We start from the raw sequence: 9,290 nt of genomic DNA, 5'->3' as shown, positions 1-9,290 counted from the left end.
GGAATGCCACAGATGAAGATTACTTTTGCTGGATATATTGTTGGCACCTAGCATGGTGTTTGTCTTCGTTTAGAATTCCTTTTAAGTTACTTGAGGTTTTTCCTTTTCTGAAAAAGAAATTTGAGGCGTCAGGAGACTGTTGTTCACCTGCATAAAAATTCTCTCCCTAGCTCTCAAGCGTGGAGGGGGGAGAGCTTCATATTCCCGGCTTCACTCCTCTATTAAGCTTATGAGTTTTAGTAGACAGAGAAACAGAACTGTTCACAGAAGCATCTGCAAGCTTCCTTTGTTCTAATAGAATTTAAAGAGTATACAACTGAGAGCTGACGGAGATCATTCTTCTCTGGTTGCAAGAGAAAATAAATAAGTATTTTTTGGTCCACAGATCCTAATATATATGAGACATTTATTGGTGGAAGAAAAAGGAACTCAAATCTTAAAATTTGAAGAAGAAAGAAAGGCCCCTACAGTAAGCCAGAAGGATCTCACACGAAGGATCTAATCGTTTGTTCTAATGCAATATTTCATGAAGATGCTCTCCCATGCACTCGTAAGGAAACCTCTTACATTTAGAATCACATTAACCTTTGTTTCTGTTAGTAGGAATACGCCCATAGATAAGAACTAAGAAAAAAATTTATAGTTATTAGTTGGTAAATGATCTCCTAATCTCAACCAAGCACTTTCGAATGGATCTAGACCCAACTTTAACACAGACTTAGAGCAGGATGTCTACCTTGTCAGGCCTTGTTTATACCCTATTTAGTTTGCACCTAGTTAGTATTGTTCATATCCCATACCTATTATTCGATTGTGCAAGTCTTGATACGAAGAGACGTATGAATGGGAATAGTTTGACATAGATAAGTGTTAAGAAAAACCCCATAGTTATTATTTAGGAAATAGATGGTTGATCCAATACGAAAAACCATTGGGTGCGAAACATGTGAGACAACTATCTTAACAGTCTGATCATGATCAATGGCTATCTCAGTCGTCTAATCAGATGGCTATCTCAGCCATCCGATCAAACGACTATCTCAACCATTTGATCATGATCGAAGGGTTGGGATAACTATTTCATATATTTCACACCAAATGACCCTCTTAGGAAACAATCTCCTAATATTAATATTTTAAGTGGGTGTTTATAATTGTATGTTTCAATTAATTGAACACTAAGGGTGGCATCGAACCAAGCCGGTTCACGAGTAGCTTTCGAATATACTAGTTAGCTTTTGAATTCGAGATTGAGTTTTTGACTCGTTTAAGGCTCGTTTACTTAAACCCAGGGTAAAATACGGGCCTTGGGACCAAATGAGAAACCTCTCTAGTTGGAACCGAAGGAGGAAAGACAAACACTCCCCCTTCTCCTGCTCCTGAACATTGAAATAGGGGCCAAGAGGCCAAAGACAATGGGACGATCGTGCGTGCCTTCTCCGGTTACAGGTACTCTCCCCCCTCCTTCGTTGTTGTAAAGCTTTAAGAAAAACTATTTATTTACAAGATTATAACTAAGATTACATGTAGTCTTTATACTGAAAATTGAAAACAGAAAATGACTATTTCTGGCCCAGTAATCTGTTGGTTCTGGATTGGTGATCCATCGGTTCCGGTTGATGGAAGCCTGGTTTGCATAGGATGACAACCCAACGGTAGTGTAGAGACCGAAGCAGGAGTAGGAGGAGTGATTAATGTCACGAGAGGTTCTATACTAGAAACCTGGTGCGAAGAGGAGGGACCTGCAATAGAATCAATGATTTGCATAGATTCATCGATCGGATCAGTACAAATTGAACATGGGTTTAATCTGAATTGAGTAATGTGCGGAGAATGGTGTGAGAAGGAAGGAAAAGTTTTTGTTTGGATAAGAACGGGTTCTAGAAAGTTGGAAAAATGGAGAGAGGAAGGGGGGTGAGCCTAAGATGATTTTATGAAAGGAAAATTGTTTTCATCAAATCAAGCATGGTGGGTGATGTAAATCCGTGAGGTGATTGGATCAAGGCAGCGAAACCTTTATAAGAGGGACTGTAACCTAAAAAAATGCATGGAATACTACGAGGTAAAAATTTGTTAGACATATAATCACGTAAGCAAGGATATGCACGATAACCAAAAGGATGAAAATTTTCATAATTTGGAAAGGAACCAAGTAAAAGTTCAAATGGTGATTTATCGTCAAGAAGTGATGTGGGCAAACGGTTGATGTTGTAAGCTACAATGCCGAAAGCTTCAACCCAGAAGTGAAGAGAGAGATGGGAGTGAAAAAGAAGTGACAGACCAGTCTCAGTTACATGACAGTGTTTGCGTTCTGCTTGTTCATTTTGGGCAGTTGTATATGGGTAAGAAAGTTGATGATGGATTCTAGAGGTACGAAGATGAGTCTGGAAGCAAGTACTTGTAAATTCGCCTCCACCATCACTTTGGAATTTTTTAATATAAGTTGAATATTGATTTTCCACAAGTTTTTTAAATTGGGTAAAAATATCATAAAAATTGGATTTAAATTTCAAAGGATAAAACCAAGTGAATCGGGAAAAATCATCAATGAAGATAACTTAATATGCATATCCCAAATGGAAGTTGACAGGTGAAGGGCCCCATATGTCACAATGAATAAGATCTAACACACGAGACGACCAATGTTCATGACGTGGATAAGGTATACGATGATTTTTTGCAACTTGACATGAACTATACAAGGATGGGGAAGGCAATAAAGAGGTAAGATAGATATGTACTTGTTTATGTAAAGAAAAAATAACAGAATGATTTACATTTCCCAGATGAGCATGCCATAAATCATAGGAAACATGTAAAAAATTATTTTTGAGGACAGAAAGAAGGGCAGGGTTGCCACGCTCCAACACATATAAGCTTCCATCTCTCTTGCCGGTTGCTACCACCATTCCTGTGAGACGATTCTGAATTGTAAAAAGATTGTTAGTAAATGTAACGGTTAAAGGAAAATCAGACGTTAATTTACTGATGGAGAGAAGATTTTTAGTGAGATGTGGAACAACTAAAACCTCTAACAACTGAATATTTGAGGTAGGAGAGAGAATAATAGTATGTGAGATAAGTAAAGATGCACCATTCCCCACAATTACAGAGTCCTTACCCATGTATGGAGCGGACTGATATAGGATGGATGTGTTATTGGACATATGAGTAGAAGCCCCAATATCCAAGAACCAGTTGAAGGGTGCAGATGCAATGAAAGCACATGATCCTGTGAAAGCCTCAGGCATAACGTTGCATTGATCAACATAGTGACCATCAAGACAACATATTTGACAACGAGGAAGGTGGTGCACTTGTGTTGTAGAAGTTCGACTTCGGTTGACATAATGACGGACAAAACCATTTGTTCAGCCATGGGTTGGACCAGAGCCGTGGTGAGCCGACTGGTTTGATCCACGGGGTGCGGCAGTGAAAGTAGCAGCGGGAGAGACAAAACTTTCTAGTGATTTTTGAAAGAGCTCATAGCTCTTGGCTCTGGAGATGAGGTCAGAGAAGTGGGGGAGAGGCGTGAGGACCATTTGTGTGACGGAGAAGGTGGAAAATTCGGCGCCAAGTCCACGGAGAAACCAGTGGAGTTTGTCGGTGTTGTCTACAGGTCTACCGATCGCGTGAAGTTGATCGCAAAGACCCTTGACAATGCGGTTATAAGCGATAATGGATTGATTGTCACACTTTTAATTATTGGAGATCGTCTTTGAGTCGGATTTCCTGAGCCTTCAACCGATGAGTGTAGGCATTTTCTAATGCGAGCCAGACCTCGCGTGCAGTGGAAAGGCCAACGGCTTCGGCCATTGGCCAAAAATCTGAGAAGGCGTTGATCCATTGCTCTCCTTTGCAAATATTTAGCAATAGGGGTGGTAGAATCTGTGGCAGCAAACTGAGGTAATAGCATGAGGGTTCTGTCCACATAGTTGAGAAGATTATTACTTTCCAAAAGAGGAAGAAGTTGGTTTTTTCAGAAGATATATGTTGTAGAGGAGAGTTTAATGGTAATCATGTGGATGAGGGTATGAAAAGGGAGAATATGAGAAAAGGATTCAACGACCATTTTTTTTTAAAGATCTATGAACCGAGTTGGGTTCAGGTTGGAACCATGGACAGACTCGGGTTTACCTGTGCTGGCTAACTCTCGGCTCGACTCGGAGTAAAAAAAATTAATAATCGCGGGACACCGATTTTGGTGGTCCCTCAAGAGAAAATACTCGCTTAGTCGGGAAGCATCTGGCAGGTCTTTGAGTCGGGACGGAGAATGATTGTCTATGGCATCTGGCGAACTCTCGGCACAGTCGATGCCAGCAGATAGTGAGAGCGGCACAATTCCCGTCTGTGATCGAGGGGTTGGTGGCGTCAAGCTGCGCCGGCCTGTCCCTGGAGGAGGAAGGGCTATCGAGGTGGAAAGGATACGTCGGTGATAGGAAGTGGCGCCGACTATGCCGATGTGCAGCGATGGGTAGCAGCGAAGCAGAGTTGTGATGCGTGCAGAGAAGATCGACGGGAAGCTGCTCACCAGAAAAAATGGCGATCAGAGAAATAGGAGATCAACCTACTCTGATACCATGTAAAGCTTTAAGAAAAACTATTTATTTACCACTATTATAACTAAGATTACATGTAGTATTTATACATAAAATGGCTATTTCTGGCTCGGTGATCTGTTGGTTCCGAATATGTGATCCGTCGGTTTCGGCTGATGGAAGGCTTCCATTGCACTGCCGTTCATAGTTGTGTCTCTTTTTCTTTCTTCCTGTAATCGCCTACTGGAGCCATCGTCTTTTTTTTTTTTTTTTGAAATGATGTATGAAGTTCTGCTTGGGAACTTGTTCCGACTGCCTTAAAATAAATACGGGAAAGGAGGAAACCTATTTCTTCAGCTTGTATTTGCTATTGTTCCTGTTTTTTCACCCCAAGAAAGCATCACTAACTGACCTTCATTTTTTCTTATCTCTTCTTTGCCCTCGAGCTACAACCTTCTCCATTACTTTGATTTTCATCTTGTTTTTCAAACAGTAAACTTCGTTTCCCCCTTTTACATTCTCTGAGATTTTTCTGTTCTATTTTTAATTATTAGGCTTTGTTATTTCTGTAAGTTGTGATTTACACTCTGATGGGGGGGGGGTAGTTAGTGGTCAATGTAAGTGCAGGGGGAAAGTGGAATGGAAAGTGAAGTACTTTCCCTAGGGAAAGTGAGATAGAATGTAAAGTATTTGTTTGTGTTAGTGTGTGCAATGGAAAATACAGTGTAAAGTACTTGTTTGTGTTAGTGTGCACAATGGAAAGTGTGGTGTAAAGTGCGGATAAATTATTTATTAAATAAAATATTTTGACATATCTGACTTTCAGAAATTTAAATTAATATTAGTTAATAAATAAAATATATTAAATATAATAATTAAAAAATACTTACTTGTATATTATTAAAATTGCAATCAAATTTTAATTTTGTAATATATAAATATGAAATAATTATACAAATATTGTACGACATAGCGTACTACACAAATATCGTAATAATAAAAATAAAAATAATAAAAATATAACTCAAACAGGGCTGGAAGGCGTGAGGGAATTGCACTCGCTCCCCCGTGCTACACGTGGGAATATCTAAGCTGTTAATGTTTACATAATATAATAGTTATTTATTAATTTTTAACTACTCAAATAATTTATTAACTATTTAAGTATTAATCAGTAAACATATTTTAGTAATTTATATTACAACTATTATATTTTATTTTTATTACCATAAATTCAACATTAATTATAATACACATTTCACTATTATACCAATCATTAATCATTAATTTTTAGCCTATAATTACCATGATTTGATTAATGAATTATTTAGGTGTCTACTATCAACCACTAATTAGTTATTAATTACATTATAAACTACTTCAGTTACTTACTAGAAATTAAATATTAATTAACCCTTCGTTGTTAATTACTATTAACAATGGTAATGTCAGATTTCTCAGAAAAATTCCACCTGGTTCCCTTGAAAATAATGCCAATAAATCACACAAGGAAACATCTGAATGTGCCGGAAATGATGAAAATCATAAGGTATGCAAAGAAGGGGGTCTTCTGAATCGACCCGGAGAGGTTGCAGAGAGGGGAGAGAAGTCGTCGACGGTCGTCGGTGTTGGGGATGGCGAGAGGAAGATAATCAAGCGCCGGGGAGAGGTCGCAGAGGGGGCGATTGAAATCGCCGATGGTTGCGAGTGAGGGAGGATCCGGAGAGGTTGCAGAGAGAGGAGAGATGTCGCCGAAGGTCGTCGGTGCTAGGGACGACGAGAGGAAGGGAGTCGAGTGCCGAAGACAAGGTCGCACAACAAAGGGCGATTGAAATCGCTGAAGGTCGCGAGTGAGTGAGAGAGAATTTTTTTTTCTCCGAAAAATCTTCGTTCTGTCAATAGAGCTTCCTTCCCTAGCCCGAGCCCGATGTAATTGAGAGAGGGAAGTGAATTCAGAGCTCGACCCCTCTGAATTCACTTTCCATCGCTTTATGCCTAAAACAGGGGGAAGCAAAATACATCTGTATTTTACTTTCCCCCTGCACTTACGGGACGCACTAACGTGTTTTGGCTCCATTTATCAAATAAACGAGCAATCCTTGTTGATTGCATCACGATATATGTATTTGTTATAGTGATGACTACTTGTTTGACAATATGTACATGTGAAAACTGTCAGGCTAGAATATCATAATTTCTTTAGCTGTGATACAAATATCATGTTCACTGCAGGAGTGTGTTGTTCCAAACCTGAGGCTAGAATATTATAATTTCTTATGTTGAAGCTCCTTCAGATAGCCTGCTAAATATTATGCAACTAAACTAAATTGAAAGTCCCATCATACTTGAAAATCTTCACTTCCTATTCCTTGAACTTTAAGGCAAATGTGTGATGTGAGATCTTTTAGTTGGAGAGTTTGAGTGGAAGCTCATGATGAAATTTTACTTTCTCAAATAACCATAATTTGTCCTTTGAACATGTAATGGCAGATTAAAAGATAAGAGCTGAAAGAATCTTAAACCAAATAGTCTTCCAATGCTGCAAAAGATGCATGTTAAGGTGATCAGGGCCAAAAAAGGGTAAAGTTGGGGAGATTACTCAATTCTTCAAGCTCAATAGTCCTGTGATAGTTAAAGACTTGAATTTGAAGATTAAGCATGTCAAGAGCAGAGAAGAGAGTGAACAGGGACAGATTATTAAGGTTGGTATCTTTATATTAGCTTTATGCCATCCCAATTTTGTGCAAATTTATATTTCTTTTCACACTGTAACTATCATCTGTGCTCCAAAAAGTAATTATGAGCAATGATAGATAGTGGTGCTTCTAAAATACCAAATTGATGCTTAAAATGCTCACTCACTGTAGATGTTCAAGCAGATGATGGACTCAGAATCATAGCCATTTTGTGTGACTGCTGATGAATTTCTTAGTTGTGGATAACTGTTGATGGATCAATTTGTAAGTAGAACATTTCAAGTAGTACATACATTAGCAAATAGTTCAAGTGTGGCAGATGTGCTTTAAGATTGTTAGAAGCAGTCAACCTTTTTGATAATGATTTGGCCAATGATCCAATGCATTGGATGGTCTCTCTTGAAAAAGTGATTCACAGCTCAAATGTAATGCTTTACTCAAAAGAGAAAGAATTAGCCAGCAGTGTGGGACACAAAACCCTCGAGGATAAAACCAGCCAAGTGATTGACAACAAAGAGAGCTGGAAAAGAGAAAGAGAAAGAGACTGCTTTAACAGCAGCAGCTGCTTAAAACAGAGAGCTTCCTAGCCTTAATTTAAATGTTCAGTAATTGGTTCTGTTGTAAGTCTCATCTCAGTGAGATAACACCATACTGCTCCTCTTTTATTCTGTCTCATTTATATTAAATCCATCTCTCTCATCCAAAGGCTGTCAATTGTGACTTGATTGGAACTGAGGCAGCTTCATGAAAATGAAGGCATGGGGTTTTCTCCATTTGACGCTAGTTCCAAACAGTAACTACTGGTCAGGTCTCCACCCACCTAAACCAGCCTTCTCACCAGGTATCTCCCCTTGAATAGGTCCATAAACAAATGGTCAAGAACCAGTCAGGTCTTCCTTCCTATCCATTCCTAAGCCTCTCACGTAAATGAAAACTCTTTAACTAATCGTATAGAGATGTGACTGGAGGTTTTCTTGCATCCATTAATGGAGGAAGAAGAACGACCACAGCCACACTCACGGAGAGACGTGGAGAATTTTTTCTGGTAAGAAGAAAAGGAGATCCGTGACCAACAACTCTTCTTACTTCTCACTCTCCACCACTCGAAACCATTTAATAACTGGAACAAGCCGAAAGCGATAGATATTGGAACTCTGTAGACTTTTCCGAGGTAAACCAGAAAAGCACTGGAAGCAATCTTCTGGAAGCAGTCTTGTTATCTCAAAGGGATAGTTTCTGGTACACTCTGCATGAAGAACGTAATCAAAGAAAACGCGGATGTCGTCTCAGTCTGCATCTGCAAAGAGAAACTTGTGATCGATGGAAGGTAAGAGGACAAAGTAGTACCTACCAGTGGTTTTTATCCATTGCGTCTGGAGAATACAAACAGCAGTTGGTGAGGATTTGATCTATTTTCACTCTACCTAGTACCTTACGTTAATGAATAGACATGGAATTTGGTTATCATCTTTCATGAATAGACAACCCTAATTCTTCCATTTCATTCATCCACGTTTGAAGATAAAAAAATTAATCTACAAGGATAAAATATTCATTAATGCAATTCCAAATCCATTAGGCCTCTAGAGTTTGAAATGTTTATCATGAACCCAAGTCGGATTTTTGGAAACACGGTTACAGATCTCAACTATCGACTTAATGGATGATTTTAAAGTGCGAAGGCACAAGTTCTATGTATTCGACCAAGTTCGATCATAATATTTTAAACCAAAAGCATGAAAGAAATGTTTTGTCTTTTTACAATTCTTAAATTTTTTTTATTATGAACTACTAGTCAGATAGATAGATCATTTACAGATTTTGGAGACATATCTTGTCCGGATTGAAGTTTTCATTATTTAATAATATATATTATTAATAACTTAAGTATTTATTATTATCAAAATTATCTCAGTGAGATTTTTTCACCAAGGCACCTAGATTATGATTAAACATTTTATCCAAATAACGAATCTCATTGTTACATATCTCGACAAATGACTCTTGTCCAGAGAAAATTAGCTTGAAGTTTGAACTTCTATTCGACAAAAAATAA

This window comes from Aristolochia californica, unplaced genomic scaffold, assembly GCF_029961685.1.
Source record: "Aristolochia californica isolate CCGP_79_NKW_82.1479 unplaced genomic scaffold, dmAriCali1.0.hap1 SCAF_15, whole genome shotgun sequence".
In the NCBI taxonomy this organism is placed as follows: domain Eukaryota; kingdom Viridiplantae; phylum Streptophyta; class Magnoliopsida; order Piperales; family Aristolochiaceae; genus Aristolochia; species Aristolochia californica.
The sequence above is the reverse complement of the archived record's forward strand: the minus strand, read 5'-3'. Positions refer to the sequence as shown.